At 48.6% G+C, this 19,655-nt stretch overlaps 1 protein-coding gene across 1 annotated transcript in view; it reads right to left on the bottom strand.

Moving 5' to 3' along the window:
• The window catches only part of TJP3 (tight junction protein 3), a 63,386-nt gene extending 52,603 nt beyond the window's left edge, over nt 1-10,783 (bottom strand). The window contains exon 1 of the mRNA XM_030540700.1: nt 10,712-10,783. The gene's annotated coding sequence lies outside the window, so the exon portion shown is untranslated. The remainder of the gene's footprint in view (nt 1-10,711) is intronic.
• Between the last annotated feature and the right edge of the window lie 8,872 nt (nt 10,784-19,655).

Genomic DNA, 19,655 nt, shown 5'->3' with positions numbered 1-19,655 from the left:
TACCACACCCCCCTGGGCGCCTCTAGGAGGCAATACTTCCCCTCTCGCAAGCACGGAGTCTGAGTGTAGCAAAATCTTTTTTAATAAAGGAAGGAATCAATGCGGCATCCCATTGGAGAAACACCACAAACAGGGTTATAACACAAACCATAAACAAAAACCCACCTCCAAGTACGTTTACCACTGTCCTTTTTCCGCTTAGGGTTTTAAGTCCAATCACCCCAAAGTCCAACAACCCAAAAGTCTCTGGTCAATGCCACCCCAGAGTTCAAGAGTCTATCTGTAGAGGTCCCCCCCCCCCAGCCTGGGTAGAAAGGGGCACCTTACGTGGTCCGGGGCCAACTGCCCTGCCTCTCCGTGGGTTCTGCTTCCGCCTTCTCCACGAACTGCTCCGCTTTACCAGCTGCTCCACTCTGCTCCTCCAGCCATCCTCAGGAACTGCTCCGCTCCACCAGCTGCTCTGCTCCATGAGCTGCTCTGCAAAACTGCTCGGCTCTGCTCACTCTGTGGGCCGCTCCACCCGTCCCACAGCTACTCCACTCTGCTGCCACCAGCTGTCCCATGATCCGCTCCAGCCATCCCCGCAACTGCTCCGCTCCACCAGCCGCTCTGTTCCACAGCATATCTTCAGGCTCCCCCACTAGTTAGCACAATGCTCAGTGCTCTCAGCTCAGTCATTTCAGCTTTTTTGTGATTTCAACTCTTAGTGATTCCAGCTCATAGTAGGGGAGCCCCAGTGCTAGTGCACCATTAGCCCAAAGTGATTTCAGCTCAGTAACCTGTATCTGGATTCTTAAGGAAATAAAAAATCAACTCTGACATTCCACAGTGGAGAGAGGAGGGGGTGCAACTGGTGCTTCTAGCTCCACAAGGAGCCTGCACCACCAGGCACAAATACCTGTCCCCAGCCTCTCTCAATTCTCTGGGTTTTGGAACCCATGTCCCATGTCTAGCCAGTACCACCCAACTGAGGGTGAGCAATTTGTCACCAAGCAATCCCACAGCTTGGGAGTCTGGGATAGGGTGGGCGTGCCTATGCAAATACACTCTCTGACATTCTTTCCACCAGATGTCAGGGTAGAGCTTATCCTGACTCTGCTTACAGTTGAATATTAATATTCTGAGCACAAGGTCTGAAATTATGGCAGATTTACTGTCCACAAGATGGAAATTAGCAATTCTATAATCATCCCTGGCAATCTCTATGGGTCAAACCAGAATGATCCCAAATTTTTTATGAGTATAAATGAAAAGAGCCATTGTCCTATTATCATAGCTGGAGCCTAATGAAACTCTAGACTCAGTCCTTGATAAATCTTCTCCGTCTCCGTAATAAATGCTACGACTCATAAGGTACTTCAGACATTCCTGGCTGACTTAGGTTTCCAAGATGTGTGGAAATTGGATGATCTCATAGTCAGAGTTTTTTAATAGTTTTTTCCCCTGCTGCTCATTCAATATATTCAGACTAGATTATTTTAGTGTCACAGGACTTGATCAATTATGTTGTTATATTGTTATATCTGACCATACTGCTATACATGCATCTTTGAGGACTCCAGGGTAGGCACCCCCAACGAAAATGTGGAGACTAAAGACCTTTCTGCTGTGTGATCCATCACTTGTTAACTCTCTCTAGCAGGAGTTGAGCAGTTCATCAGCTGCACTTTGGGAAGCTTTTAAAGCCGTCATCGGAGGTTGTATCATCTCTTATGCCACCATTAAAGAGAAACTGAGAACACACAAACTTGATACACTTGAGGATGAAATTGAGGCCTTGGATAAAGACAGTACTTCTCCCTTTGGAGAGGAGCTCAGAACCCTCAGTCTAAGACAAGGGTGGGCAAACTACAGCCTGTGGACAACATCCAGCCCACCAGCTGATTTAATCCGACCCTCAAGCTCACGCTGGGGAGCGGGGTTGGGGGTTTGCCCTGCTCCAGCCAGGGAGCAGGGTTGGGGGTCACTCCGCATTGCTCCCAGGAAGCAGAGGCATGCCCCACAAGCACCTCCCATTGGCTGAGTACTGTGGCCAATGGGAACTGCAGAGGCGGTGCCTGCAGACAGGGCAGTGTGCAGAGCCATGCAGCCGCGCCTCCACATAGGAGCTGGAGGAGAGACATACCGCTGCTTCTGGGAGCTGCCTGAGGCAAGTGCCAAATGGAGACTGCACCCCTGAGCCCCTCATGCGCCCCCACCCAGTCCCAATCCCTCTCCCATGCTCTGAACCCCTCAATCCCAGCTCAGAGCATCCTCCTGAACCCCAAACTCCTCATCCCAAGCCCTACCCCAGAGCCTGCATCCCCAGCTGGGGCCCTCACACCCTCCCATATTCCAGTTCCTTGCCACTGCCCGGAGTCCCCTCCTGCACTCTAAACTGCTCATTTCTGGCCTTACCCCAGAGGCCACACCCCCAGCCAGAATCCTCACTGCCTCCTGCACCCCAACCCCACTTTCATGAGCTTTCATGGCCTATGTGACAGACCCAGGCCAGTGGGGTACAGGAGTCTGGTAGAGGGCAAATATACTGGTCACTAAGAGAGTAGTTTTCTGTTCCCTGAGTGACCAGAGCAGGGGCTGCACTAGAGTAATCAGGAACCTGCTAGAACCAATTAAGGCAGACAGGCTGATTAGATCACCTGCAGCCAATCAAGGCAGGCTAATCAGGGCACCTGGGTTTTAAAAGGAGCTCTCTCCAGTCAGGCAGAGGAGGAGCCAGAGGAGAGGAAGTGCGTGTGAGCAGCTGGGAGCAAGAGACACAAGGAGCTGAGAGTGAGAGGGTGTGCTGCTGGAGGACTAAGGAGTACAAGTGTTATCAGACACCAAGAGGAAGGTTCTGTGGTCAGGATAAAGAAGGTGTTTGGAGGAGGCCATGGGGAAGTAGCCCAGGGAGGTGTAGCTGTCACACAGCTGTTACAAGAGGCACTATAGACAGCTACAATCCACAGGGCCCTGGGCTGGAACCTGGAGTAGAGGGTGGGCCCAGGTTCCCTCCAAACTTCTGATCAGACACAAGAGGAGTTGATCCAGACTATGGGGAGATCACTGAGGTGAGCAATCTGCCAATAAGCGCAGGACCCACCAAGGTAGAAGAGGAACTTTGTCACACCTGCCATACAATTTCCAAACCCAGATGGAAAAAGCTTGCCCACCTCTAATCTAAAACATGAAATCAACAAACATCTGTCCCAAAAGGCTGAGTTTGCTGTAATCTGTTTGAAGCAAAACTTCTGGGAATTTGGCATATAGACTTAAGCAAAAAGCTAACTGAAAGAAGAGTGTTACTATCACAAACAGCAACAATAAATTATATACAACAGTCAGATATTAAAAGAATTTCAACAGTTTTATGTAGCTGATGAGGGCATCAGTAAAGGTAACCTAGATAGCTTTAGTGGGCTGTCTCTGCCACAGATCTCTGACTGTCAGAAGGAACTTTTAGATGCTTCTCTAGAAATCACAGAACTGACTCAGGCTAGAACAGAAATAAAGAGTCCCAGTGCAGATGGTTTCCCAACTGAATTTTACAAAATGTTATCTGAAACGTTAACACCTAAATTATTGAATATGTTCACTGAGGCCAAGGATGAGCTAACCCTCCCACCTACTCTTAAAGAAGCTATAATTTCTGTTATTCCTAACCTGGGAAAGACCTTGAACTATATAGTAATTACAGGCCAATTTCTTTAATCAATTGTGATGCTAAAATGTTAGCTAAAGTTCTTGCTGTATGAGAGAACTTTGTCCAAGCCCATATTATACATATAAATCAGGTAGGTTTACTTATAATAGACTTAGCTCAGATAATTTGCATCGACTGATTGATATTATTGCCACTTTGAGAGATTCTAAAACTCTGGTGTGTAAAGAAATGACAGCTAAAAGGCCTTTGACTGCATAGTCTGGGACTATCTTTTCCCTGCTTCAGCAAAATTTGAATTTGGTGACCCACGTATTGCTTGGATTAATCTTTTATACTCTAACCCAACTGCCAGGGTTGTTACCAATGGTTTTATTTCCACCCCATTTCCATTACAGAGTGAGCCAAGGCCTGGCTACTCCCTTCTTCCTCTTCTGTTTGATTTAGCTCTAAAACCTTTAGCCATTGCCATCCGAGCGAATCATCATATTAACGGGATCAAGGTGGGCCGAAAAGAGCACAAAATTAGGCTCTATGTTGTGGCTGATACTCTTGTATTCGTGTCTAAGCCTGAGGTTACCATTCCTAACCTTCTAACCACTATTAATAAGTTTAGACTCATAGACTCATAGACTCTAGGACTGGAAGGGACCTCGAGAGGTCATCGAGTCCAGTCCCCTGCCCTCATGGCAGGACCAAATACTGTCTAGACCATCCCTGATGGACATTTATCTAACCTACTCTTAAATATCTCCAGCGATGGAGATTCCACAACTTCCCTAGGCAATCTATTCCAGTGTTTGACTACCCTGACAGTTAGGAACTTTTTCCTAATGTCCAGCCTAAATCTCCCTTGCTGCAGTTTAAGCCCATTGCTTCTTGTTCTATCATTGGAGGCTAAGGTGAACAAGTTTTCTCCCTCCTCCTGATGACACCCTTTTAGATACCTGAAAACTGCTATCATGTCCCCTCTCAGTCTTCTCTTTTCCAAACTAAACAATCCTACTCCTCAGGATATAAAATTAATTGGGGGAGAAAAATCAGAAATTTTAGGCATTAACAAAAATGCCCACAAAGGCCTTTCCTCAAATTGGGAATTTCAAGGGCAATAATCTTCTATGAAAGATTTTAGAATATCAATTCTCAAAATTATTCTGGACATCCCTAAGATAAATATAGATCCAATTAATGCCCAAGTGGCTGATAATTTAGGGAGATAGTGTGTTAACCCTCAGTTTGTTTGTTGGACAACATTAATATACTGACAATGAACGTCCTTCCCAGAATTTTGTTATCTCCTATTCCTCAAACTCATTTTAAGAAAATTCAATAATATTTTCAGAATATTCCTTTGGGGTGCAGGTAAGAAACCTAGATTGACTCTGAACAAATTACAGCTCCCCCTATCTCTGGGAGGATTTCATTTTCTCAACTTGGAAAATGATCTTATCTCCTTTTTGTTAAGCCCGGCATCTTTGTGGCTGTGGGATATAACCACACAGACCCCACCCAGGTTCAGACTCAACAAGAATTGGTATCCTCTCCCCCACTTTCAAGCACTGTAGGATCAAGTTATTATAGATTTGCTGGCGCCAGAGTACTCTCAATAGCATTTGTGAGGCAAGCTTGGTCAAACTTACCTAAAACATTCTACTTCCACCTATTTTTCCATGTAGATGTAGTAATCTACTCTGGAACAATCCTATCTTTAAAAATCAGTGGCAAAACTTTGCCGTGGAGGGACTGGATGGCCACAGGAATTATGACTGTCACAATGATAAATTTAAACCATTTGTAGATCTTCAGCAACAATTTGGCAAACCCTGCTCCGTAGCATGCAAATCTTTTCAGTTAAAGTATTGACTTGTACATATATTTGCACTGGATATATTGAAAGCTTCAGAACATTTTGAAGGAAACGCCCTGGATTTTCTCAGCCAGTGGTATCCTTTTATGATTGTCTGGGCCAAAGAACTCTGCCAAAGTTTGCTAATTTGAGAGTTGCTTGGGACAGAAATTTGGATATGGAGCTAGCTCTGGCCCAGTGGAACACCATTTTATCTAATGTTTAAAAAGCAACTATAGACCTGAGACTACAGCTTATTCACCAAAAGACACTGTTTTGAATATAGTTGTCCTCACATAGGCTAATGGTAATGGATCTCATAAATGCTGACCACTGTTGGAAATGTAACTCCCTTGGGGTTACATTAGCTCATATGTTTTGGGAGTGCCCTGTATCAAGAATTTCTGGTATGAGGTGGGTCAAAGAACCAATTTGATATTGGATGCTAAATTGGAGCCCTCCCCCTTAAGTTTCATTCTTGTATATATTCCTGATACACGGAGATTACCTGGTAACAAGGCAGCATGGTTCCTGATTGCTAAAAAGTTAATCCTGCAAAAATGGTCAGGCCTCACCAAATATTGATGCCTGGCTCTGTGATACAGCTGACCTCACAGCTAATGAACAACTGGCACTGCAGAAAGGGGTTGCCTGAAAAATTCAAAGCAATTTGGAAGGACTCTTTAAGAGGTCTATGATTAATGTAGACTCTGACCATAGATATGTTACTTCCCCGCTTTTATCCTAACTGGCTTTACTTTTGTATTATGATGGATCTGGTATATTTATTGTATTTGAAAAACTGAATACAAAATTATAAATAAAACCAACCAACAAGATGGTTCTCATTGCCTGCATGAAAATCCACAGGCAGGTTCCTGGGAGAAGAGCCATGGATGAGATGTGCATGCAATCAGTCACAGGTGGTGCCAGGGTAAGAAACAAGATCAGACAGGTCAACAAAAGGATGAACCACCAGTTCTTTACCAAAAAGGACTCCAGTTATTCCGACAGGAGTCAGTCCTGTCTGTCTGTGTCTGTTATGGATTGTTTAATAATTATCTGGAGTCCCTGCATCTGTTCTGAGCTCATAGGCACTGCACAGGCCTTATCAACTGTCAGGATCTGATCACCACCTGGAACAGTGAGGAGGATCTCAGAGACACTTCATTTCTAGGGAACCCTGGGGATTTTCTGCCCAGGCCCTACACAAGTATTTCATTTCTATTCTAGTCTCTGCCATCAAGACATGACCCACTGTTCACTTCAAGGACTTTTCATAGATCCATAGAATCCATGGCCAGAATGGACCATTGTGATCATCTAGTCGGATCTCCTGTATAACATAGACCAGAGAATTGCCCCAAAATAATTCCCAGCAAGAAAAATATCCAGTTTTGATTCTCAGTAATGGAGAATCCACTGTGCGTCTTGGTAAGCTGTACCAATGGTTAATCACCATCTAACTTTTTACGGCTTATTTCCACACTGAAAAGGTCTAGCTTCAATTTCCGGCTGCTGAAATGCTCTGTCCCCAGGTCGGGTATGCATACAAGATACAAAACACAGTTGCTGCAATACATACAATGAAAACACTATTCCACTAAGGTGACAGACCCATACCTAAGCCAGACATCATCAGGATGTTCTTTGGGGAGGGACCTCAACATCTTTTCTTTTCAGACTCCACTTACAGTCCCACAGAGTCTCTCCACCCAAACAATAGTAATGTATTAGTTTACCCCCCTAGGGACCTGGTTCTGTTTGTAGCTCTGCTGCTGACTGGCTGCATGACCTGGGTCAAGCTGTTCTCTCTCTCTGCTAGTTTTCCCATCTGTACAATAGGGATAAGGACTGGCAGTGATGTAGCCTCGCTGTTATTAATGAATTCCATCCCACAGCTCTCATAGCACTTTACAAACATGAATTAAGTAAGTCTCATTAAATCCTTGTGAAGTAAGCCATTGTTTTATCCCCATTTTACAGACAAGGAAATTGAGGCACAGAGCAGGTTTCACATGTTTATGGCAGAGCCAAAGCTAGAACCTAACCACCCAGTCTGGCACATTAGCCACAAAGCCAGTTTTCTCCCTGATTTTGTCAGTGGGAACATTCCCTAGCGTTTGATATTCTGTGGGGCAACCGGCAGGGGGCATTTTTGTTTTGGTTGCTACTCTTCAGCAGAGCTTTTATTTCCACACTGCAAGAGCCCTGCTGTGCTAGCCACCACCGGGTGCGCGATGGCACGTCTACCTGGGGAGAGACGCACAAAGAAGCAGCCAGTTTGGGTACCAATTTATACAGAAGCCTGACTTCAAAAGAAACACGCCCCAGAACGTTTGGGCTAAACGCTCTAGAATCCCAGCTGTCCAGTTCTGTCCACCACAAAGCCACAAGCCTTCTCAGTGGGGTGCCAACCGCTTGGAAAGCAAGATGTGCAAAAAGGAGAGGGACAAATTAAGGGAGGGGGTAGCTGCACTCTAGACAGAATTATCTTTTCACAGACTGTCACAAAGGCAGCATTGTCTGGTGGTTAGAGCAGGAGCCTGGGGTCAGGACTCCTGCACTAGTTCCATCTCTGCCCGTGACCTCGGGTGAGTATCTCCCGCCCTGTAAAATGGGGCAGGGAGGCTTTGTAAAACACTTGATCATCAGAGAGAGGAGCCATAGAAGAAGACCGTGGTGTTTAAAAACAAAAAAGGAAGGAACAGGCAGGGCCAAATCCTATGAGGCTGGGCCCTGCGTGCCTCTGTTCTAACCCCAGCACAGGGCCATAGAGAGGCTGCAGAGCATGCTCCGGGGCGAGGACTGCAGGAGGAGCGCAGGAATTCCCCAGAATCACCTTGCCTTTTGGGGAACTGGGCCCTCCCTGGCTGTGGCTAGGGGGGGACTGGAACCAGAAAGAAGTGCAGTGGGGAGTGGCACAGAGAAAGATTGCCTAGTGACTGAGCCCAGCTGCTTAGACACCTGCTGAAGCAGATGCAAACAACAGGCTCTTAGCGTAGGTCTGAACTGGCTGCAGTCTTTGACCCGAAACTCCTCTGCAGGGTGGGACAGTGGGAGTTAAAACAGGCTAGTTTTAATGGCATCTGAGCCATCCAGAATTCTCCACCCTGCTACATTGCCCAAGGTCAGGAGCAGTTTCTATTGCCCCTAGCCCCAGTCTCTCCTTTTCTGGCTGCCGAGCACAGGGAGCTCAGAGATGCCCGGTGGTTTTGAGGAAGGGAGGCCCAGAGGGGACCGTGCATGCAGTCCCCAGGAAAGGGCTCTCTGCTGTCACTGCACATGGGAGTGTCCAAGGGAGGGACTCCAAGGAGGCTACACTCAGATTGCTAGCTCTAGTGAGAGCAAGTTTACCTCAAAGCACTACCACCACCCCTTACTAGTGACCTGCAGCCCCCCTCCAATTAGTCCAGCCTTGGCCTCCCCATCCCCCCTTGGGAAAGGATCTGCAGCCCCCTGCCCCTCTCCTCCTCCTCTGATGAGCAAGATCACAGGAGCAATTCAAGTGCCTGCACAGGTTTTCCTAGGCCTGGTGGATGGAGTTTTGCTCCACCCTTGGGCACTGAAGCACTAACCAGCAGTGGTGCCCGCACTAAGGGAGAAAAGACACCCAAGCAAACAGCCAGAGAAGCTGGTTTGGCAGGTTTCATTGCAGAAACCACCCCCACCCTCTCAGCCTGCTAGTCAAGCAGCATCTCGAGAGCACTGACCACAGCCTGGCCTGGCTGCGGTGCTGGAGCAGTTTGTACAGTGCGTGGGGAGAGGCTGAGAGCCACTGAACCGATCTGTAAACCCGGTCTGTGATGGAACCACTTCAAGCCAGGGGGGTCGGCAGCCCCCTTCCCCGCAGCACCCCTATGGGCCTGACTCCCACTGCAGCCCACGGCACAGGGCTCCTACAGAAGGAAGGGGCCAGCACCACCCAGTATTGTCACTGGGCTTTAAGCACTTTCTGAGCCCAGCCCCAGTCCCACCCTGACAGCTCACAGTGCAAACAAACAGTGTGGGGAAACCAGAGGCCGGGAGGATCTGGTCTTGGGGCTTCTCTTAAAAACCATCCATTCCCAGTGCCTTTCCCGCCAGGCTCCGAGTTAGGCCTCAACAGGCCGTGAGGGCTCCACACTGAGGCAGGGAGCTTGCCCCCTGCTTTGTATATAGAGCACAGGGCGCACTACAAACACCTGTCTGTCCTGTCCTATCCTGTCCTACTGCCCAGCAGAGATGTGGCTGAACAAACATGCACTTTTCCACAGGGCTTCAATTCAGATCAGGTCTCATCTACGCTACCCGTGAGAACCGTGGTATAATCAGATCCTCTGACTTAGTTTTATTTGCAGCACAGATTTGGCCCTGAGAGCGTATCCTGTCACATTCGCAGATTTGGCTCTAAATTACGCTTGTGTAAATCCAGAGTAACTCCTGGATCATTCTCTGCATAAAGCTGCCTATTTCTTAAAACTTGTTTTTCACCAAAGCGCCTTTGTTGTCTGCAGCTCACCTACTTCTGCCTCCCTCTGCTCAGCAACATGCTTCAGGGTCATCAGCAAGACTGTTTACATCCAAGCAAGCTGTTTTGCGGCTACAGCAAAGAGCTGTTTGCTTCACTGCCCGGGCAGGGAGGCCTCCCAAGACACACCAATGTGGTGGAGGTTAGATGAGGAACCTGTGAAGTCAGACTTTGGGGAAGTCAGCCTAACGCTTCAGAGCTCAGATTTGAAATAAAATCAGTTAAGCCCTCCAGCATTTCAAGTCTCAGCCTCCAGGCTCTGGGCTCAGCCCTTGTTAATCATTAGCTGTGGCCAGTGACTTGGTGCTGACAGGAGTGAAAGGTGAGTTTCCTTTACAAAATTGCCATTAGAGATGGGTTCCAATTGCAAAATTCAGTTCCAGAGCTGCCCTCCCTCAGTTTAGCGCTTGAAGTCTGATTCTTTAAGCAGCACCTGTAAAAGTCAATAGGACTTTTTTTAACATTGCTCCCCCTATTCCAGGGGAGCGCTGGGTACTTTCAGACACACCCACCACAGCAGGGTCTGAAAGGCACTTCTGTTGCCTCTCCTGGCTTCTAGGGAGGTGTGCTGACAAAAATCACAGGGAAGACTGTATTTTTTGAGTTGAAATAGCAGGTTGTTTTTCAGCTCTGTGCCAGCCTGGAGGAATTCCCTCTCCCTCCACCACAGCCCAGTTAAATCAAAGCCACGGATCCCACCACATTAAACACTCACCTTGGGGGCGTGCGAGGTGTTTGCTCCTCAAAGACGCAGAAATTCACTGGGATTCAGCTACACATAGAGACAACTCCCTGGTGCTCCCCTACCAGGAAGAAGACAACTCTCCACTCCCCAGGTAGAGCCTGCTTTAAATATGCAGCAGCAGATTTCATTTCAAGGCGGCTCACGTAACCCTTTGTGGGCCAGAAACTGGAAGGCAGAGGGTGAAAGAAAAGGTAACCTTTGGGAAACAGGACTTGGGCAGCTATGCTGCATTTAAACACACAGGAAGACAGAGAAGGCCAGAAAATACTCCTTATACCTGGCAGAACCCTAAAAAATTAATGGGGAGGAGGAGAGACAAAGGACCTAGGGGTTACAGTGGACGAGAAGCTGGATATGAGTCAACAATGTGCCCTTGTTGCCAAGAAGGGTAAAGGCATTTTGGGCTGTATAAGTAGGGGCATTGCCAGCAGATCCAGAGAAGTGATTATTCCCCTCTATTCGGCACTGGTGAGGCCACATCTGGAGCACTGCATCCAATTTTGGGCCCCCCACTACAGAAGGGATGTGGACAAATTGGAGAGAGTCCAGCGGAGGGCAATGCAAATGATCAGGGGGCTGGGGCACATGATTTACAAGGAGAAGCTGAGGGAACTGGGGTTATTTATTCTGCAGAAGAGAAGAGTGAGGGGGGATTTGATAGCAGCCTTCAGCTACCTGAAAGGGGGGGGAGGTTCCAAAGAGGATGGAGCTCTGCTGTTCTTAGTGGTGGCAGATGACAGAACAAGGAGCAATGGTCTCAAGTTGCAGTGGGGGAGGTCTAGGTTGGATATTAGAAAACACTATTTCACTAGGAGGGTGGTGAAGCACTGGAATGGGTTACCTAGGGAGGTGGTGGAATCTCCTTCCTTAGAGGTTTTTAAGGCCCAGCTTGACAAAGCCCTGGCTGGGATGATTTAGTTGGGATTGGTCCTGCTTTGAGCAGGGGGTTGGACTAGATACCTCCTGAGGTCTCTTCCAGCCCTGATATTCTATGATTCTAAGCCTCTGCATTGCAAGGCGAAGGGGCTGATCTAAGACAGCCTTGCACATTTCTTTCTCACCTTCTCCCACTCACCTGGGAGGTGAGTTTCTTCCTTAGCATCTCCCTAGCAAGGACAGGTGAGGGGCTGGGTGCTTGGGATGGGGAACTGGCATGGCACTTTTGCAAGGGGGAATCAAGCAGCTCTTCCTCCCTAGCCTGCTACGACTCTGAGGTTTTGAGGGCACCTTCCCACCTGCATTAGTACCACAAGCCTCTGGCCAAGGTGGGCAAGATGTATCTCAATCAGCCAGAGGGGTTGCTATTGAGCAATGAGAGTCCCCCTCGCTGTCCGCCAGGGCCTCTCTCTTCTGCAGCACCAGGGAGCAAAAGAGTGGGGCATTCTCTCCCCTGTGCTGACTGGCTGCTAGCTCCAATCCCCCCCTGCCCCGCATGCTCCATCCCTCATCTCCCCGACCTTCTTCTATGGCCCCGCTCCCTCCCTTGTCTCATCTAGCAAATCCCCCTGCACCCCCAAGAGTCCATCTGAACGATTAAACAAAACGTGCAGCACGAAGTGACATTTACACCTGTCACTCGGCTCATCTGTTACCCCCCTTCTCTCCTTGGGGCTGGTCTGTTTCGGTTGGAAACTCTCCAGGGCAGGGACTCTCGTACTCTGGCTGGCCAGTGCCTGACTCAATGGAGCCCCATCCTCAACTGGCCCTTAGCTGCATATGTGCTACCATAATACAAACAAGAAGAAGAAGAATTGCCCTACTCCACTCTCCCGGGGGCCAATGCAGAACAGAAGCACTAAGGCACAGTGCTGGGCTGCTGGTTTTTCTTCACTGAACTCCATAGAGCAGTGCCTGCCTGCACTAGTGTGGAATTTGGCCCATTTGCTATCCCCAACCAGGTCAACAGTCCATGTCCTGCTGTGTGATCCTAGGGCTGTGGCCAGTGTTTGGTGTTATTGAGGAGGCATAAAAGTCACCTTAGACAGCAGCCTGATTGCACAATACTGAACAAGGAGAAAAAATTCTTCCCTACTGTCAGCAGCGATCCACTTCGTTCCATCCCAGTGCGCGAGACAGGATTACGCTATAATCTTAGCCTGCAGGGCCACCCACTTCATCCCTGCTCATGGAACTGTCCTGTGCTTTGTTTGAAATCAAGCATGGCCTAGTGGTGTGATCACAAGATGAGGAGGGAGGAACTTCTCAGCTCTAATCATATCTCTGACCCGAATTCTCTCTGGGGACCAAGGCAGGAAAGTTCCTCTATAGCTCAGCTTCCTGGGCTGTGAAATGGAGATCATCATATTTCTGTCTGATGGGGGGTTGGGAGGATTCACTAGGCAATGTCTGCACAGCACTTTAGAGATGTCAGATGATACAGAAGGCTAAATATTCTCACTAGCTAGTGTTCGACTCCACATGATGTAGCTGAATAGGAGTTGTCTTGAGAAATCAGGTTTCCATTGCTTTGAGAATAATGCTGAACTAACACTGTCACTCAGGTGCTGTTTCCTTAAAGCACTGATCCTTCCAAATTACAGACCAACCACCCTTGTGCTTTTTCTCTCCCTGCTCAACCCACAAACCGGATCCCTTCGGAGCTGTAGAAATCTCACCTAGCCCCTTACTAATATCAGATGGGTTATTTTTAAACAAGCGGATGATTGCCTAGCAAGTGCAGATCTCCTCCCTGGAGATACAGATAAAACTGAACAGTGGCAGAGGCATTTCAACACTGCAGGCACCTGGCTCTCCCAGTGAGGAATCTTTTGACAGTCCCTGGGTAACAGGTAACTTCCACATGCCTTCCCAAATTAAACAGACACAGCTGAACACTGATCCAATATGTTATGCATATCATGGTGACCGATATTAGACAGCACTTTCTATCAGAGGGTCTCACAGCTCTTTATAAAAGTGATTATAATTCCCATTTGACACATGGAGAAACTGAGGAACATATAGGTTAAGTGACCTGGCTATGGTCAAACAGCAAGTCAGTAGCAGAGTCAGGTCTCCTGATTCCCTTCATTTCCCAGACCATGTCTCTGATTCCTAGTGCATGAATCACTAAATTCCCTCCCTCCCTTATCAAATCTGTATAATCAAAGAATAACTAAAGGTACAAGACCACAGGGGAGCTTTTCTGACTCCCCAGGTGCCATATTGGCATGCCAGGTAATATTTACTAAAAAAAGCTGAGGTGTTCCTATTGTGGAATCTATCCAGGGCCCCGATTCTGCAAACACTCACATGCTTAACTTCACTACCACAAGTCCTCCCATTGACATCTGTGGAACTACTAACAGCAGTGAAATCAAGCATGTGTGTAAGTCAGTGTTTCTCAGATGATTGTATTGGTGACTCCTTTCACACAGCAAGCCTCTGAGTGCAACCCCCCCTTATAAATTAAAAGCACTTGTTTATCTTTTTAACACCATTATAAATGCTGGAGGCAAAGCGGGGTTTGGTGCGGAGGCTGACAGCTCACAACCCTCCATGTAATAAACTTACAACCCCGGAGGGGTCCTGACCCCCAGTTTGAGAACCCCTGGTGTAAGTGTTTGTAGGATGGGGGCCTTGATCTCTATAGATTAAGGCTGCACTACACCTTACTCTTCCCAGCCCCCAGTTGTACATAAGGGTTTACAGTACCCCCATCAAGGAATACAGGAGCTAATTGGGAAGCACTTAAAAGTTTTAGGTTGCTTAGAAACTGACCAAGTGATGCGGTGCTCACTCCACACTAGCCAAGCAAAAACAATGAGGCATCTTAGGCCACGTCCAGACTAGGAATTAAAATCGATTTTAGATACGCAACTTCAGCTACGAGAATAACGTAGCTGAAGTCGAATTTCTAAAATCGAGGTACTCACCAGTCTGGACGGCGCTGCATCGATGTCCGCGGCTCTCCGTGTCGATTCCGGAACTCCGTTCGGATTGATGGAGTTCCGGAATCGATGTAAGCGCGCTCGGGGATCGATACACCGCGTCCAGACTAGACGCGATATATCGATCCCCGAGCAATCGATTTTAACCCGCCGATGCCGCGGGTTAGTCTGGACGAGGGCTTAGTGACTAACACACTTATTTGGGCATAAGCTTTTGTTGACTAGAACCCACTTCATCAGATCCAAGCAGGGGCTAATGAGACTGAGGAAGGGGCCAATTAACTGGCTAGGCCACAGCTGAGGGAATTTGGTAACTCTGGATTGATGTTGGAACCCAGCTGGGAAGGAACAGGCAGGGCTAGTACAAAGTCAGGAAGCTGGGAGCAGAAAAGGCTGCAGAGGGAGCCTATAGCTGCTCTCTAGAGATTTGGTTGTATTTGGCTGAATGAGTGATGATAATATTGGCCATTCAGGTGCTGTGTGTAGGGGGTGAGGCTATGTCTGCATTAAAGAGAAAAGGGGTATTTTTAATGTTACTCTCCTGGTAAAGAAAAGGCAGTTGTTGTTTTAACATGGCCTAGCTAGCAAGATAAACCTGTACCAGCTGTTACATTCACAGCACACACAGAGCTAGAAACAAAACAGAAGTGCTCTTGCTCAAACCTAATTTTATTTCCCAGAATCCAGAAATCTAATACTCACCAAGCAAACAGAGCTAGTCAAAGCAGGCTGCTCTCTAAGGCAGAGAAGCACAACTCACCCCACCTTGCACCAGACTGGCTCTTGCAGACTCACTGCTGAGGAGCAGAATTGCACATTTCCCTCGAGCCCCCTTATCTGCAAGCAGGAATTAAAGTGACAACTTATTTTAACAAGTTTTCAATATACCACACCAGCTAACACATTAAAACCACAACTGCCTTCCTAGTTTTCTCTAGGCTGTTACCATTGGTTAACACATGTTAAAAACACATCTTCCCCTCCCTCATAATGAAGACAAGGCCGAGAGAATATAAAATCAGAGGCCCAGGGCAGATCTCTACACTAGATGCTGCCATTGTAAGGGAAAAGAGATGACCTGCCAGCAGCCTGCCATGAGTTATTGTGAAGTCCTGGGCTCATGAGAGCTGAAAACAGGACATAATGGGTTGGGGAGGACAGCACTTTCTCAGCCCAGTATCCTAATAGGACAATATTGGAGAAATGGGTTATTACCAGGCAGAAGGGGATCGTTATTACCAGGCAGCTGATAGGATGTCGCATTTGTAATGAGCTACTTTGGGATCCTCCTTCTTGCTAACAAGCAAAGTGCCCATCATCTAGATCAGCCAGTGATGCCTGGCAGTGGCATCCTTGTGACTTCCTCACCCCTGGAGGGAACCTCATGTTGCCACCACAGAAAACAAGCACTGGCAGCAGCATGGCCAGCTGGCAGCCTCCCAGCAATGGCAGGTATTGTAAAGAGAGAAAAGGAAGGGAACATGGAGGGAAACAGACACACTCTCAATGGACCAACAGCCCTGGTGTAAAGGGGGGGGCAGTTCTGACTTCAGTGGGGCTGGGTGCACTTACAGCTGGGCTGAATGGGACCCAATATTAGGGAGCAGTGGAGAGATGGAAAAGTCTGCTGGAACAGAAGGACCCATGGCTGATTTACACTTAAAGGGACCAGAGTGTATTTCCAATCTAGTCCACTGTAAACAGTAGTTGCAGGTTCTGATGGCTCCCTCTCCTGCCTGCTTTACCATCACATCTGCCTGGTTTAGAAGGTTTCTCTTCCCCCAACTGCTGTATGGAAAAGCTCCCAATAACAAGAGGAAGTGACAGACTCTCGAGGGGCGGGGGCAGCCACACTGACGAGACACAAAGTACCATCAAACGTACAAAGCATCAGTGTGGAACTGAGTCCAGTCACCCGAACCCCGTGTGGTCCTGCCATGGCCCCGCACTAGAGGGGGTGCTCCTGCACTGGGAGCAGAAGAGATTCCATGTAGTGTCCAGCCACCTCCCAGCACTTATGGGGTGGGGGAGTGTAAACATGCAGGACTCACCCCTGCGGCACCTCCTGCTGGTCGTCTCTGGGAATTAGCATTTCCAGCTCTGGAGTGCCCTCTGCAGGCCAGTGTCCTGCTGCCACTGCCCCCCAACATGTCCCTCCCAGGACCCAGTGCCCCTTGTCTTTGGGGTGCTGCCCCCTGGCAATACCCTAGCAGTCTCAGGGTCTCCCCACCCAGGGGAACCCCCAACCTTCTAGCCTCACTTTGCCTCAGTCGTGGGCTACTGCCAGTCACCCTCTAGCCTCCGCTCACTGGGGCAGACTGCAGTGTAAAAGCCACTTATCATAGGCAAAGGGGGGTTGGACCTGCTGCCTCTGCCTACCCATGGGTTGCCCCTGCAGCCCCATTACCTAACTGGCCTTCCACTAGGCCCACAGCCTGGAGGGTTTCTAGACCAAAGCTCCCCAAGCCTTCCCCCAGCCCTACTCCACTCCAGGTCCCTTCTCTCAGCTCCCTGCAGTACAGTCCCTCCCTCTCAAAGCTAGAGAGACTCTCTCTCTGGCTTCTGGTGCCAGCCCTCAGCTGACCCTCATTATGCCAGCCTCAGCCTGATTGGGGTGTGGCCCCCAGCTGAGGCTGCTTTCCCCAATCAGCCCCCCTTTTCTCTGCCACAGCCCTCTCCTGGGCTGCTTTAAGCCCTTCCAGGCAGGAGTGGGTGACGACTTTGCTACAGGGACGTGGTGCATGCAGGTGCCTTTGAAAGATCAGCACATCCCCTATGCAGGGGAGAACACACCATGTGCTGCCCTGCCATGCCCAGGCACCTGTGTGCGCCACCATCTTCCTGATGCCCTGCGCCATCCTGCCACACACTGTGAAATGCGGGTGGGACAGTCATCCCACAAGGTAACAGTTCTGTTGCTCTGAAGCTAGGTCATGTCAGAGTGGTACTTGGGGAGGAAGTGGGCACATAGCTCTGCAGCAGAGCCCCCCTCATGGGTCCCTTAGGGGGGAGGGCAGGGGCTCACACTGCCCTTCTTCCTTTGGAGTCAGAATCACCAGAACAACGTAATATAAAGCTATAGATCTACCTACACCATCTTCTACAATACACCCCCATGCAACCAACCAGAGTCACCAAGGGCTTAGCCAGACAACCTGAACCCTGCCCTCTGCGAAATACCATGAAAATCAGGATGCACCCATCTCACACTGCCATACTGGAGGCTCCAGTTCGGTGGGCTGTTCCAGGGATCAAGCAGGGACTGGCTGTGATGCACGAGAGGTATTCCCCTTGAGAGGAGAAGGGGTGATGTATTTCATAATGTTCAACTGCAACTGCTTTGTCATCCAAGGTGAGACTCATATGCTGTATTTGGTTGAATAAATGATGGTAACAACACAGGACTACTAGATCCTCCTGGGTCAGGGCAGAGGAGAACTCAACCACTAGGTGGGGTTGTTACATGAGAGAAAAAGAAGATGCGCCAACCACAACTGGTAACAGAGTGTAAAGCTTGGGCCCCTGTGGGTGAAGAATAAGAGGGAGGGGGGGAAGAATATTGTTTTGATCCAGTTCCCTAGGAGGGCAGGGTGTAGCCCGAAGGCCACTTTGGTTTACCTAGAACAGTGGTCCCCAACCTTTTCGTCTGGGGGTGCCAGACGACAAGCCACGGAGGACTGTGGCAGCGGACAAGCATCCGCCGAAAAGCCGCCGACAAGCAGCAAAGTCAATAGGCATTGCCGCCGAAATACCGCCAACAAGCAGCATTATCCAGAGGCATCGGCGGCGATGCCGCTGGATGACACTGCTTGTTGGCGCCATTTCGGCAGATGCTTGTCTGCCAGCCAGTCCATGGGCGCACTTAGACACCCCGGCGGGTGCCATGGTGCCGCGGGCACCACGTTGCGGACCCCTGGTCTAGAATCTAAACTAGGATTTAAAAGCGTATTATTAAAATGTGCCCAACCTGTTCTAGCTAACATATTAGAAGTGTAGTACAGGCAAGGCAGTTTACATTTTAACACAGTGCTTTTCAACCAGGGGTATGTGTAACCATGGGGATACGCAGAGGTCTTCCGGGGGTAGTCATCTAGAGATTTGCCCAGTTTTACAACAGGCTACATGAAAAGCACTAGTGAAGTCAGTACCAACTAAAATTTCCCACAGACACTGACATGTTCATAGTGCTCTTTATGCTATTCAGTGGTTCTCAAACTGCAGATCAGTTCATAAGATTTTCTGGGGCCCAGGCAGAAATTCACATGGGGCTGAAGCCAAATTTCAAGTTTTTAAGAGAGGTGAAACCTGGGGTACACAAGACAAATCAGACTCCTGAAAGGGGTACAGTGCCCTGGAAATGTTGAGAACCACTGTTTTAACACGATAAACTGGTCGAATGGGTGGGAGCTTAGACTTTCGAGCGGTGTAACGTGTTAATGTCTTTGCTGCCTTGTCTACACTAAGCTTTTCAGAGTGGGTTCGTTAGAATGTAGTCTGACATCCCACCTTTAAATCCAAGGCCAAAGTGTGTCCTGGGGATAATTTTTTTGAAGAGCTCCTTTCAGACAACAAAGCCTTCCTAAGGGACTGTTAGTGGCTCTTTAGAAACCAAACATCCTAACGTCATCAGTTAGATTGACCAAGCCAGCCTGACAGTGGCATTTTCATGACTTCCTCACCCCGGTACAGCCCTTATGTGAGGGAACAAACTTCTATTGACTGGAATGCAGTTGCATTCACTTATATCAGGGCTGAATTTTAAAGAGTGTAGAGAAAAGGACTTTGGAACCTAAGGGTTTTGGTCACAGAGCTGCTGATTAAACTGGAAGGGGGAGCATCAATTTCAAATCTAGTCAATTTCATGGAATATCAGGGTCGGAAGGGACCTCAGGAGGTCATCTAGTCCCACCCCCTGCTCAAAGTAGGATCAACCTCAACTAAATCATCCCAGCCAGGGCTTTGTCAAGCCTGACCTTAAAAACCTCTAAGGATGGAGATTCCACCACCTCCCTAGGGAACCCATT

This window comes from Gopherus evgoodei, chromosome 22 (genome assembly GCF_007399415.2).
Source record: "Gopherus evgoodei ecotype Sinaloan lineage chromosome 22, rGopEvg1_v1.p, whole genome shotgun sequence".
Classification (NCBI taxonomy): domain Eukaryota; kingdom Metazoa; phylum Chordata; order Testudines; family Testudinidae; genus Gopherus; species Gopherus evgoodei.
The sequence above is the reverse complement of the archived record's forward strand: the minus strand, read 5'-3'. Positions and strand labels throughout refer to the sequence as shown.